This window comes from Glycine max, chromosome 10, assembly GCF_000004515.6.
Source record: "Glycine max cultivar Williams 82 chromosome 10, Glycine_max_v4.0, whole genome shotgun sequence".
Classification (NCBI taxonomy): domain Eukaryota; kingdom Viridiplantae; phylum Streptophyta; class Magnoliopsida; order Fabales; family Fabaceae; genus Glycine; species Glycine max.
In genome coordinates this window covers 48,364,611-48,380,555 of record NC_038246.2, presented here as the reverse complement: position 1 = coordinate 48,380,555, position 15,945 = coordinate 48,364,611, and positions in this window count along the sequence as shown.

Sequence of the window (15,945 nt, the reverse complement as noted above, 5' to 3'; positions counted from 1 at the left end):
TTTTAACTTGTTATGTATGATTGAATTGAATGACGTTCCTATAAAGTAATAATTGCGTGGATCTAATGAGTTGGTTGGTTCGATACTGCAACGATTAAGCCATGTTTGTGTCATTTCTGTTTTGAAAGTACGGCATCAGTCAGAGAAACTGATGAAGGCTGAAATTATTTTGTACCGCCCAAAATGCCTGTGAGTTATGATGTGTTTGGGGTAATTTTGGAGATATTGGGCTTGAAAGGACATGGTCGTAATTTAGAAAATGGAATTGGTATGATTGGGCCTAACGGGCCAGCGGGGCTGAGCCACGTATCCGACAAGCGGGCCCATAGTTGGATCTTGAATCATGGGGGGTATTATCGTAAATTGGGGAGGGAAGATATGTAATGTCATGCTTATTACTGAGCTTGAAGTGGGTGACGTGGGTATAACGGGTTAGTGCCACGCGTAATGGATACGGAAAAGAAAATTGGGAGGGAAAAGATATGATATTATATTAGTGTGGGAAATGTGGTGATGGGGTTAAAGAGCGATATGATTTGACGAATGGCAAAGCAAAGAAGAAACGGTGTTGGAGGGTCACATACTTGCATCAAATCATTCACATCACGTCCTAGAATAGGGAGTAGTAGGACAATGGGCTACATTTGTATAGGATTTTTGGTAGGGGAACCAAAAAGGTGCTGTTGAGAATAACGAGACCTTAGGACTTTGGACAACGTTTACCCTCGTAATAATTGAATAATATCCCAATGCTCTCACAGCACGGGACGGAAAGACAAACATTTTCGTTATGGTTGACCTTTGTTATTTTTCTTATCCATCTTCATAGTTTGTTTTTAATCTACTATCTTTTATGCTCTGAATGTTTTAGTAAATGCAAGCTTAGGAAATGACTTATTTGTAATTTTTGTTTTTAGGGGAATGATAATCGGCACACTAGGAGCATTCATTAAAAAATAAAAAAAATATTAAAATGTATAAAATTGTATTGTTCATGATTGTTTTTTTTTACGTTCTAATAAATATATTTTTTCTAGCAATATCCTTTTTTATATCAGGTAATCTATAATGAATGCAATTATGATTTGGAATAAGTCGGCTGATCTAGTAGGTATTATTGAGCGATGAAGTGTTCAAAATGAATGGGAGAGGTGCAAATAGAGGGTATATTCTCGACGACAAATGAGACCATTCACGAGGATGAGTGGAGGGGTGTCGCAAGCAAACTCCACGATCTTTGTTTTGGATTTTAGATGTCTCTTGTGAATATGATTACATTGAGAGTGATCCGCGTTAAACTAGGATACTTATGGGAGTGCAACTATATGGTTTGTTTTAGGCTACATTATACGTGCATTATTGGATGGATAGGAATTTTAACTCTTATTTTGAACAATCATGTGCATGTCTTTACTGGGAAGATGTTGTTTTCCATCCAACTAAATTTTACTCGTCTTTCATTTTTTTTTTCCTAATAAACAGAATTCATGTTAGAAATCTAATGTCACTTTACGTAAACACTTCATCAATAATTTTTTTTATCGAATGTGAGTATATTCATATGTTCAACTGAAAAAAAGATTGAAAGATTATAAATTGCTTTCTTAAACTTGAATAAGTTCTTCCAAATATTCCCGGTGGGGGTTTGATTTAAAGACATTCCAAATCTCCAAATCTGTATCTCACTTGAAATGAAATCACAGGTTTAGTTAAGTAAAACTTTGATATGAAAATATTCGTTCTCTGGACCTCAGAGTTCTCTGCATGCACTGAGTCGTTCTCAGAAAGAGTAATAATTCATTCAGTTGGAGAATTTTTTTAATTTTGTTTTCAGAAAGAAAAAAAAAACCAAAAAGAAGAATATCCAGAGTTTTAGGGGCTACAGAAAAATATTAGTAGGTTCTCCTTGGGAATACTATATACGGCATGGGAAGTTTAATTTGATTGTTATGGGTCCATGTAAGTTTTGTTTAGGGCAGTGATAGACCGTACAGTTAATGAGTTATAGGTTATTTTATAGGGGTTGAGCCCACAAGTATTAGTATTAGTAATAGGGCTTCTTTCGTGGGTCGGAGTTTCTGTGTAAGATAAGTTGGTCAATTTGAATTTCACATCCCAGCCTGTAAATGGGACCCTTGCGATCAGCAAATTTTCCGGCACTGCAGAACGCGTGTGCACGAGAGTATCTTGTCTAATTTTCAGATAACATTTTTCAAAAAAAAAAAAAGGGGACTTTCAGACTTTCATTTACTAAATTTGTATAAAAATTAGTAAAACTAATTTTTTTTTGCATATTTTTTAATTTTTAAAACAAGTTTTTAAATATAAAAATAGTGTATTATTTTTAAAACTATTAATAAAAAATAACACGTGGAGGAATAAGGAATCACACAATCGGTAAAATTGACAAATATTCTTTTCCATGGATATTTCTAATTTACGTAAAGTTTTAAAAATATATAAACCAAGAAAATTTCAAGATAAATATAAATAATTATTTTTAGTAAATTGGTAAACATACACGTGGTTTAGATTTTTGGGGGGGGGGGGGAAGTCATTTTTAGAAATGAAGGAATTAACTTGGGAGTGTAAGGGATTGAGATTTAAGATGAACAAATTTTAATATCATAAAATTTTTAAAATAATTTAAATTGAGATTTGAGGATGGGAAAAATCAACATAAAAATGACTTAAAATAATTTAAAATATAAAAATAAAAACAAATATTAAACAGTATTGTGATTCAATTATAAATTATATAACAATTTGATGTCATTTAGTAAGATTTTTTCATGGAGACTTCTCCACTAATGATGGTAAAGTATATCCTACAAATATATTTTGACGATAATTGACATATGCAAAAATCAATAAGTAGGTTGAAATTAGAATGATTTATGTGAATCATGATAATTATAGTGAGATTGAATTTCAAGATCTCAATTTCCTTCTGAGATAATATAAATAAGAAAATATATAATTTTATATTATTTTTATTCTAATAATAAATAATTTTTGGGTTTATGGATTTATCTTTGTTTTTTTTTCAAAAAAAAAAGATAAAAAAATTTCTCCTTCTTATTCAAATTTATTGGATACTCTAAATTTGAGTAGTTTATTCGACCTGTCATAGAGTATAAAGGTTTACCAAATCCAAATAGTACATACAATTATTTAAAAAATTATATATTGATTGATATATTAAAAATTTATACTAAATTGTATATGAAAATTAAACTCTTTAAATAAGAATTGATTTTAATGGAGAATAATCTTTTTAAAATAAGTGCACTAAGTATTCTCCCTAGGGAAAAAATACGTGCATATATTATTCCCTTTTCTTGTTGTAATAAATATATGGTTCATATTTCTTTAATCATTGTGAATGACTTTACTTTTCTTAATAACTATATTTTTTTCTCTTCGTTTTAAAAAAATCTTTTTTACATCTAGTCCTTAATCTATATTTTAACTGATTAAAATCTTTAATTCTTTTTTTTCTTGTAATTCATGTTATCAAATAACAACCTTATCAGATAATGTAATAACAACATCAATAATTCAATGACTTACCAAGTCATAAAAAAATATAATAGGATAGTCACATATATTTTTTTTAGTAAATTATCTTTATAATTTATCATCTATTAAAAATAGTTCATGATATTAGACTAATTGATAAGAGATTAAAATTACAATTTACAAAAGAAAAGAATATACTTGATTATTGTGTTATATTTGTTGATGGTGTGACAAACTAACATGCTGTTAACATCATTCTTATGTCACAACTAATTAATAGTAAGACTATGGAAGAAAAAGTGAACTTTAATTTGTGAAAATTTAGATTAAGAATTAAAAATAAAATTTCAGAAAAAAATCCTTCTTAAAACTAGTTTATTGTAAGTGATGCCGTGATGGTGTATAAAATAATTATTTTATTTTGTTAAGTAGTAATGAGTCAAGATTATGATTTTGAGTCAAGCGACCCAACATCCAACTCGAAAACTTACCTAAGGAGAATATTATTTTTTAATGCATAAGTAAAACATTGTAAAACTAGTTACGTTTTGAGTTTTTTATTTCTTAATTTTTTAGAATTTATGCTTTATTTTATTAAATTTATTTTATAAGAATCTTTGTTGTTATCTTTTTAGTCCTTTAAGGGGTGTTTGATTTCCAGGTTAAATTATATTTTTGAGAATCATATTTCTTTGATTATTTTCATCAAAGATGCTTGATAATTACTTATCATTCCTTAAAAAAAATAAATTTTATTTAATTAAAAATTAAAAAATAAACTAGAATAAAGAAAATGGGAATTTAAAAAAAAAAAAATAACTTTCATTCTCATCAAAATATAGAATTCTCATCCTTTTATATATACAAAAGCAAACTTTATATAATATAGATTCCTAAGAATAAATAATGTCCGTGAATAATTTTGTATAATTTGTTTGATGGTATCAAACATAGAAATGTTACATTTTTAGCTTATATTTTCATAAATAAATTTGTGAAGTGAAACAAATACGCAGTAAAGACAAAAAAAAGTAAAAGAATATTGAATATTAAAATAAAATAGGGATTAAAAATACAGTAAACCCTGAATTATTTTTAATAAAATGTAATTATTTTTAACAAAATGTAATTTAATTCAAATATATAAAATTCTATATATTTTTAAAAAATTAAGAAGTCTTTGTTTTAGTGCTTAAGAAAGTAAGCTTTACCATTTTACAGCCTTCAACTTTATTAAATATCCACTTAATTTTTTTTATGCAAATCTACTTTAATTTTTAAATTTCCAAAAAAGATATTTATTTTAATTCTTTTTTATTATATTTTTCATCATCGATTGTATTGAAAAATATTGAAGTAAATTATATTTTGCAAAATAAAAGCCAAAGTAAATATTTTATGAATAAAAAAAATTAAAATATTAAATGACTAATGTTATAATTTCAGAGAATAAAATAAAGATTTATTCCGTAAAGGTATATAATTTAACATTGTAACTAAATATAAAATAATAACATCAATGGAAAATTGGCACTTATTTCGACGGGAATTCGAATACCCCATGAGGCCATGACCATGATGGAACATCTCATTCAGATGTTTACATCGTCCTTATCTCAGCACCTAATTAGACAATAATTTCACTTTTTTTCTACTTTCTTTACTTTATTTTCTTTTTCTTAATTTTTATCTTCTTTTTTTCACTTAGACACCTCATTTTTTGAGTTTACATTTATGAGTATTTTAAAAGTAATTTTAACAGAGCTGCTTAAATGAAGGATTTTTTTTTTTAAGATAAAGGATTTGTTTCTTATTTTTTCTCCCTTGGAGCTAATATATAATGTGAGTTGCTTAAATTTAAACATGATTATTCATATAAGAAATGATTTCTTATAAAATAATATTACTTTAGAAGTTATTATTTTAATAGTTAAATAAAATTATCTGCAAATAAAACATATAAAAATGTTAATTGCTTAAATACTGTATTGTTAAAATAAAATGAGTGAGTTATTTAAATGTAATGTAGTGTAACAAACCTACTTAAAAATCTAAAAATTATTAGTTAAATAAATACCTCTAAAAATGCTATGAGTAAATCTTCTTCAACCATATAACATAATAGGAGAGTAGGCCACTAGAAGTTAAATCACGTTAAAGAGACTAATCTCTTATAATATGATGAGGTATCAAAGTTTAACTATTTGCAGAGAGAGAAGTTCACGTATTTAATGTTCAACAATATTTTAAATAAAATTTTCTCTAAAAGATAATATGAGAATGAGAGACAATCATACTGCATAAAATCATTTTAATATTCTATTTTTTCTTTAAGCATATATTTTTTTCTTGAGCTTACGTTTATATAATTTGAAATATTTCAAAACAAATTTTAAGCCAAATAATTTATAATTGGAAATAAATCATTTTTCAGTATTTTTCAATTCAATTAAATAGTATATTTTAGACCAGTACTAACTTTTTTTTTATTGATTTTTCATATATTAATATTAGTACTAATAGCAAATATATTTTACTAGTTTGTCAAACAAATTATGAATAACTTATTCAATTTAATTAAAATAGGTCTAGATAGGGTACATGGATGCCCAACACGTATGAGTACATATACTAAAGTTGTTCCCATGAGTAAGAGGAGGGTGTGGATATTTTTAATGCAGGTATGAAGATAACAATATCTTATTAAAGCAATGAAGAATTTAGGCTTTAAAGTTTACGACCCGTTTGATAATCAGAATATAACAGGACATGGGAGTAGGATAAAATACGCGCCATAAGAACAACATAATTTTTAAGAGTGAAAAATCATAGACGTAGTAGTAGCATTTAGTAGTAGCATTTATTTTGCAAATCTTTTTGGTTGGTCTAACATTTATTTTTGTAAATCTGAATTGGGATGAAAGAGGGGGGTCCACGGAGGAAAATGGGGCCAGAAAACAGTGCACAGTTCTGTACTAAGAAGCTTCGCAGGCTTTTTTTGAGAGTTAGAAAGATGTGAGGTGTGTTGGACCTCAACATTGGAAACAGCCGAAGCATGAGACAAACAAGCATTAACAACCTTGGACAGCCACCACCCACTCTCTTCAATCTTCATGTGGCTCTTTCACAATTGTGTAGCCCTCATTGATATGCTTTTGGTTAACCATGTCCTTCTATTTTCTGTATCATTGTTCAATTTGTTTTAATTTTAATTAAAGTGGCATTTTCCAATTGTATCGGGCCATATAAGATTAGAATTGGAAAAGTGGTGTCAATGACAAATAACATAGTAACTCAAACAATTTCAAAAGACACTGATTTGTATTAGATGATTAGTTATAGTACTATATCTCAATCAGAACAAGAAGATTCAAGCTTTTATGCCTTAAATATTGCACTTAATTTTTGTGTGTAGACATTGTTTTAGTTTTGGACATATATTCCAAGGTGGGTAGCCTGTCTCTAGGTCGATCAGGGCCAGACATAGCAGAAACACTACTGGTGGAGTGCATAAAACAGCTCAGTTTGATGGGGTTTTGATCCATTGTTTGACCAAACATTTATCAACATGAGAACCAACTGGAGATTTATTTGGGAAAATAAGCTTTCAACACTTGCAAATATGAATAAATTTAATTTTAATCTCTTGATTTTTTTAGTAGTATCAATGTTAGTAAATTTTTAAAGAACATTCTGTCAATATAAATATGGCACTTCATATTACCCTATAATGTCTGTTGGTGTGATATAGGCACGTTTGCTTCATTTTATTTTTTTTTTAAAAAATAAACTCTTTTTTTTTTACCTTTTTATATGTTTGTCTTAAAAAATTACTTCTTTTACAAAAATTTTTAAGGTTAAACCATTTGACCCATAATAAATGAGTAATTAAACACATTATTAATTACATATGGACTTGTATATAAGAAATAAATGAGTATTTCTTTTACTAATTATTAAAATATAGACTTATTTTTAAATATATCAATTGTTTTTTTATACTCCTAATTTATTATAAATCCATTAATGAAACAATTACTCATTTCTATGAAAATAGATGCATTTATTGACTTATTAACAATATATGTCACACTTATTGGTAAAAAAATAATTTTCAAACTATGAGAAATGTTATTAAATATAATTATCAATTAAATAATTTAATTATAAGATTATTTTAGGAATAAAAAATTAATTTTTTTATATTATTAATTAAAACCAACTAACTAAACTACTTTCATTAGTCTTGATAAATTAATTATATGTTTCTTATCTAAAGTATCCTAATATTATGATAGAAATTATTTATAATAATTAAAACTAATAAAAAAAAAGCTTTCAGAGAACTAAATTCTAACGTACAAAATTTATAAAACTAAAAGTATATCTAAACTAAAATGATTAGTATAGAGCCTTACAACAAGAACACAAGTTTTATTTGCGTCCAAATAAAGTCTCTTATAGAAGATATTTCTATGAATTTCATTCAATGCTTTTCTACCTTTAACCATTAATGTAAGAAACACTTCTACTACTAGACTTCTAGCTCTAGTTCTAGGACCATGATATAGATGTGGAAAATTATTATTACAATTATTTCCACACATTTCTTTTATACTGCATTTTTTAAAAAAGAATACATTAGAATGTCTACTTTGTATCACCTAAAAATAATATGAAATAATAAATTAAAAAATAATGTATAAATATTATTAGAAAAATGTTTGATTTACGTTATATGTGTCTAGTTTTCCTTTAAAGTTTTGATTCGTGGAAACTCTTGTTGAGAGTTTTTTTTTTATAGATTTTGTTGGAAGAGTTAGTGTCACCTTATTGTAGATGTAAAAAACTTATTGTACAAATAATAATAAAAAAGACATGAAAAACATCTAGTTCTAGGGCCTCTTGTTACCCTTGATGATTTATACCATTAATATAAGAACAACTTCTAGCTCTAGGGCCTAGTATTGTGATATAGATTGGAAACTTATTAATGTATAAATACTAGTTGAAAAATATTAATCAATGTCTTAAAACTAATAAATTCTGATTCTTTCTAAATAAGGTTTTGATTCAAACCTTATATATGGGAAACTCTTGTTGGCAGAGCTAGTCTCACCTTATTGTTGATGTTAACGTGAATTTGATTTTCCTTACACAAAACATTATGGACTAGACTTCTAGTGTGTGAATAAAAAGAAAATAGTGATGAGAAAGTTTTATCTCCTTAAATGAATTCACATGACTCAATTCTTATTAATTAAATAGAAATGTTAATATAAATTGTAACTCTAACTCAATAGTATAAACCAACTCAAAAAATTAAATGAGTTATCCCAATTCAACTCACTTTATAAGTTTTTTTTAGAGGAAAGAAAATTATGAAATTTCATTTCTAGTCAAAGAAGCAGCACAAGTAGGAATATTGTTGAGGACATGGTTCCAAACAAAATCTTGATGTCCTAGTTAAAGAGTGGACAACATGATTGATTTATTTTCTGACCTAGCTCACTATATAAGTTATGATATAAGAACTAATTTGACTTGTATTTATTTTTTAAATTTACAAAAAATTTTAAATTGAAATTTCTAATTTTGTATTATCTATAAAAAAAATCGTAATCTAAAATACATTGTCTAACCAACAAGTCATTGATACAAATAATATTTGACTCTATTTCCTTAAATAATGTCTCAGTTTGAATCTTATAGATAAAAAAATATAATTAACAAAAAAGATCTCACTAAATATGATCAATTAAGTTCTCCAATAAAAAATAATTATCAATAAAATTAATAATATTTAGCACCAATATCATGGGTACAAAAGATCGGAATGTTTTATTATGTTTTGGATTGGCCAATCTAGAATGTAAAACGTGTGCCGAAAATAGTGCTTTCAAAAAAAAAAAAGGAAGCCAAAAATAATGCAAGAAGTAATTATTTGGTACAAGAAACAAACAGCCCACTAGCTCTTGTAGTTGTTTTTTTTTTAAATTTTTTTTTTTGAAATCATTGCTCTTGTAGCTAGCTGCTAGCCCATTATTCCTTCAAAGTAACAGGCCCTTCGTAGGAGCAGAATTGAATAAAGAGTAACCGTGCCTTTGTTTTGCTTAGAACCAGTAGAAGTAATTATTTTGCAAACAGGGAAAACATTTGAGTTATTTCCTATATAGTATATACACTAGAGATTAATTTTCTCAGAGAATGTGGCATTGAACTTTTTTTTTTTTGACAGAGAAAGTGGCATTGAACTGAAATTAGTTACATCTGTCAATCTGGGCTTTGTATATTGTAAAGACCATATCTTGATTTTCTTCAACAAGTAATAAATTCTCGAACTGATTTATCAGTATGTAATGAATCATCAAATAAAGAATATTAATTTTATGTTTATCTCTTTATAGTTCTTTAATGGTAGATTTAAGGAATGGTGTAGAATAGAACTAAAAGCTTTGGCGGGTATCTGGTGATGGTGAGTGGTGACAAGAAAGTCGGGTTAAGAGGAAATGGTGATGCATGGTAAAGGAATAGGGAATAGTAATAACTATGAGTTTTTGCAGTTGCTCTTCTGCTTCCAGAGGCCAAAGCAGAAGAAGGAGGAGGCAGGGGTAGCCGAAAATGTTAAGGTGAGTTTGTTTGCAGAAAATCCAGGCCTTGGTTACTTTCACTTCAATTTTCTGTTACTCAAATCTAAGTTAGAGTGCTAATTAATTTTTTATAGTTCTAAAAATAGTATGGCTGGTTTAACTTGAATTTGTGTGGAAAATTTGATTTCTTAATCCTTATGCCTTATTGCCTTAGCCTGGTGTCAATGTAGTATATTCTCTTAAATATTATGATGAACGGCATAGTTTTTTTTTTTTGTGCAAAATATTATTTTTAAAATTTTGTAAAATATTTTTTTAATTTGTAGGTAACATATAATTTTTTTTAATAATAACATATCTGCAATTACCATTTTAAAATTTTAATAATGTACTTAAAAAAAGAGAGAAAAAAAAAATAATGTACTTAAAAACAACATTTGACGGTGGTCCCATGATGAGTTCCACTCGTTACATCGTACGAGCTTTTAGACCATGGTACGGACGAGCGTATGTGAGAGGTAAGTGGCCGTACAAAGAATTGACGTGATAAATATTGCGCGTGATAATTAATAAGCACGCCAAAAATATTGCGTGTGATAACAGGTTTTAATTATTTCTTTTGTGACTGAAGGTTTTAATTACTTAACTTCATATAATCGAGTTTTAATATGTTACTAATATAAATTGAACAATGTATTATTACTTAGAAAATAAGAAAGAATTTTGTCCACCATACTAATCACACTTAGTACACTGCAAATCAATCGGATATATAATATGATGTCTTAATATTAGTGATCTAAAAATGGAAAAATGATAAACTATTTTGTTATCTAAATTTTTTCATAATTTATTATTTATATTATTATTTTTTAAATAATTTAATATTTATATTATTAAATTTACCAAAGATAGAATATGTATTTGATCTATCTAAAATTTTTCAGATTCGACTTTAATTCTTAATTTTTTGGTCATATTTTTGTTTTTCTAATTTAAAAATACTCTACTTTTTATACTTAAAGCGGTTATAGTTAACATTTAGTAGTGGTTATAAATCGTCCAAAATATACACCTTAGATATCAAAAGTGAAATATTTCTAAATTAGGAGAAAACGGGTAGGAGAAATGTTTTTTTTAAGAACTAAAAATGAGTTTAGAATATTTTAAAAGAAACAAAAACATATTTTATCTATTTATCAAATGACATGATAACATATTAACGATAATAATGAAATTATTAATATTATTACATACAAATAATTGAAAAGAATCATGCAGGAAAAATACTATTACAACATTAACTTAAGAGAAAATTACAAAGCATGTCGCATAACGTGTATCCATATAAATAGAAAATTCAATATAAAAAACATTTTTAACATAGTAAATTAATATGAGTTCCATTTTTCTTGGAAAATCAATACAATATATAAAGTAGTGATTTTGTTTTTGTAGCATCAGTGAATATTTTATATCGCTTGTTATATTAAAAACTGAAATAAAAAATACTTTCTAAGTAGTTAAAAAGCAACGAATCTTGAATGTGGACATTCTTGCGACTTTTAAATTTGTTAACAAATTTTTTTATATCAATTATACAAAAGAATCAATCTAGATAATACTTTTTAGATTGATTCTTTGTTAGTCTATCTATCGTGTTAACCTGTAGATACATGAGTTTTTATAAATTTATGATATTTATATTTGATTTTTAAAGATAAAAAAATTGAAAAAAGACATCATTTAAAGTTGTTATATCTTCTTGCTTTATTCAACCTTTTCCCAATTTTCTCTGCATTCAAACTATAAAAAAATATTTTTATATCTTTTTATTTAGTTTATTTATTTATTCTACCAACTCAATAAAGAGAATTACACCGATTAGTGCTTTGCATAGAGCTGAAAAAAAATTAACTGAACCATTTTTTTTCCTTTTTAAATAATGGATGGCGATAATTTTTAAAGCATGAATTCTACCATTGATCAACCAGCTGTCATTAGGCCCCAGTGTAGGCATCTAGTAGCCACAAACACATTTTTTAATGTGGATTTCAGTTCATTTACAAGTAAGGGAGTAACGTTTTTTCTTGATTCTTCCTTATCGTTTTATCATTTACTGCATACGGGGAATAGTGAATATTTGAGAAATTTATAAAAGGACACCAAAGTGACACTAAAGTTTAGGTTTATTTTTTTATTTTTACAAAAGAAAAAAAATGTACTAGTACCTTTCATTACCAATTACCAGCTAATGGAAGTTGACACTTTTGAAGGGGACTGGGTCAAAATATTAATGGGCCCAAAGCTGTTGAGAAGCCTCATCTCAGCATTTGTGAAGTTATGGCACATATGAGCTGGATTTGAACTGGGGTGCAGTTAGACTTGTCCACAATACGGAGAACTACTAAAATAAATAAAGAATAAGGCTAAGGGTAAGAAAACAATTACGATGGCTAGGGAAGTTCCACTTTGGGAAGGTTCGATGTTTATACTTTATACTACCCTTAGTTATTAGCATTAGATTGTTTGCTGCACTATAGTACTGGCCAATGATGATGAGTGATCCAAGAGGGATAATTTGCACATGGGTTTTTAAAGTTCCCCCCTTTATTTGCAATTTGTATAATTATTATTGCCATTCATGTGCTCTCTACACAAGCCATGTAGCCTTTGCATATTGCATGCAATAATTCTAGTGGTATTTGCATTATTTACGACCCCTTTCTTTTGGCTTTAGGCTCCTAATGGTTGCTTCCTAGTGTTTCAATAATCAGTATGAATCACCAACCCAAAAATACAATAAAAATAAAAAAACCTCATCAATACTAGGAAGCTTCGTGAATATATTAGACTTGCCATGTTGGAACAGACAATTTCAGTTTCGTTGATTAATATTATTTTTAACCGAACATTGACCATTTGGTTTCTCGTATCAAATTTTAATAATGATGGCTGGTAGGGCGGTCTCTATTATTCAGTCCATTTTTCTGTACATAGAAATAAAATTATCAAACTTAAAATCTAAGCATATATATGATGGAACGCACTGGTAGAGCACCAAACGCACCACTCAAAATGAAGTTTCCATTTGATTGTGATACTTGATCTTATCTTGATTCATAGAAACGTATAATAGCACGCAAGAAAACATAAAAACATAGTCAGTCGATAGACATAACTATGTTACTTATGGTTCGATATGTATATATAATGACTTTATTAGAAGAAGTTAAATTTATTTTTCCCTTATATAAAAAAATGGTGGTTTCATTAATGTTTTAAAGGATACTAATTTCTATCTACAAGCTTAAAAAAATATTGCTTTGCATCTAACTTTCTAGAAGTTTAAAAAGCACTTTGCTTACACCTAAAGAGTCAAATTATATGTTGAATAAATAGAAATGATTAATTATTGTTGTTTGAACTTTTAATTATTTAAAATAAGATGAAATAAAATATATTAAAATTATTTCATATGTATTTTTCATATATTATTTTATGCGCATTTAAATAATAAAATGCATACTTCATTTAATAATTATATGATAAAATCTTCAAATAACGTTGTGACAATTATATTCAAACTTTAAATTTATCATACTTCTATTTTTTTTTACTTTTATAGAGACTAGCCATAAATGTTCTCTACGCAAGACTAGCACTATATTTAAGTTGAATAAAATTATTTTAATATTTAGTATAATTATATATTTAAGATTTAAATTTAAAATGATTAATTAAGTTGAATTAATTCTATAACAATTGACCCACGTAGTTAATGGTATCATATTTTCATCTAGTAATTAAATAATACAGATTAGCCTACCTCTATATCTTTTCTATGGCTGTATATAAAAGGTCCCCAAGCCAATTAGTACGTCGTTGGTAGTACTGCTTTTATTTGACCATCATCACGTGCACCTTTTAAGAGGTATTATTAAGAGTCATTGTCCACATTGTGAACAATATTCATTTGTTGCCTAGCTAGCTAGATGGATCGTCAAACAATTATTTTTTAGGTAAAAAGGAATACAGGATTGACATTTATCAAAATTTTATCACATAAAGTTTCAAATTCAAACGAGGTTTTTAAACATTCTGAAATATTAACAATTAAATAGACTTTCGTGTTTATTAATTAAACGAAATAGGTCATTATTAGATTACACGTGTTCGTTAACAATTTAACACACACAATAGTTTTTAATTTACTCATTATTTATTTAAAAATTAGCCATTTTTATTTTTCAATTTTGTCTATTTGGTTTGGTTTATGTATAATTTTAGTTATTACAGTCTTTAATTAATTAGGTCTCGCAAATTAATTTGGTCCTTTCGTGAGTTTACTCTTATTTAAAATCTTTATTTTTCATTTACATATTTTATAGTTTATAAAAAATTGAGATATAAAACAAATTTAAAAGTCTAAAAGTTAGATATTTAATCAATGAAAATTTTAAAAAAATCTAAAGGGTACAACAACAAAAACAAAGACAACTTTTAATTATCAAGCGTATTAACATATAGTTTTTTTCAGAACAAACTTTTAAGACATTATCTTTAATAAAAAAAAATTTAGGACATTATGAAATGAGGAGATAAAGAAGGGAAATCCATTTTTGCATTAAAAGAATTTCACGATTGACAGTTACAAAATTATCTATATACCAAAAAAAAAGGTGGAACTTAGATAGAAGTGCATGTGCACGTGCATACATATGTGTTTGAATAGTATGAATAATTGGAACTTCGCATATATATTGTATACCAATATACCATGCACACGGATTTGAATGTTTTAAAATAAAAAGTATGAAGCTATTTTAAAAACCTAAAAAAATAGAATTCAAGAACTTCATAATTTATTAAAAATATCTAAATATTTTATAATAATCTGTATTTTTTTTATAGTAATTGTAGTTATCTGTTATCACTTCACTTTAAGCTTCTCCTTTTGAATAAGCCGAACTCTATGCACACGTGTCCACATGCCTATGCAAATCCTGGCAGTGTAAAATCTTGAAAAGGAGAGAAGGATTGTGAATGTGATTGCATGTGGATACATAAAATCCTAGTCAACTGCACTATGCCCCAAAAGAATTTTACAGTCTCTCCACTGGTGCAGTTATGCTAAAAGCTAATTTACTTTTTCAGTTGTACTAATAAAATATTAAATAATTTACAATGTATTTAATATTATATAAATTATTTATACAATTTTATTTATTTCTATGATATATATATATATATTAATTAAAAATATTTTCTCAAAACAAAAGGAATCATTGAAATTATCTTACTTAGTTATAAAAATATATATTTTTGCTTTATATTTCTAAAAAGACTATTTATTAAGTCATAACCCACACGAGCTATATATAAACAGAAAAAGAAAGATAAGAAAGGGAAACAAATATTAAATATAATGGATAATGTGATTGAATAAAATTACAAGACATAAAAGTTAAAATGTAAAAGATTAAGATTATAATTTTAATTTTCTTATTTTGCGAATGGATAAAAATTAAAGAATACTAGTAAAGCTAAGTGTTATTCTCAAGTTAGAATTAAAACTTTTACTTATTAATCTGCACTATAAAGATGAATGATTTTAATTAAAAAAATAATAGAAACATGTAAAATTATATAAAAGTTTAAGAAAGAAAGACAAGGTCATTTGACCAAGCAGTCTGCATAAAAGGGTAATACAATTCTGTTTGCCTTGAACCATTGTTTTCTAGTGTACAATTGCAAATTTGAAACCATGAAATTTAAACTCACCACACCTAATGTCCTAATGGACACACAAAAGGAAAAATATGTGCACTAG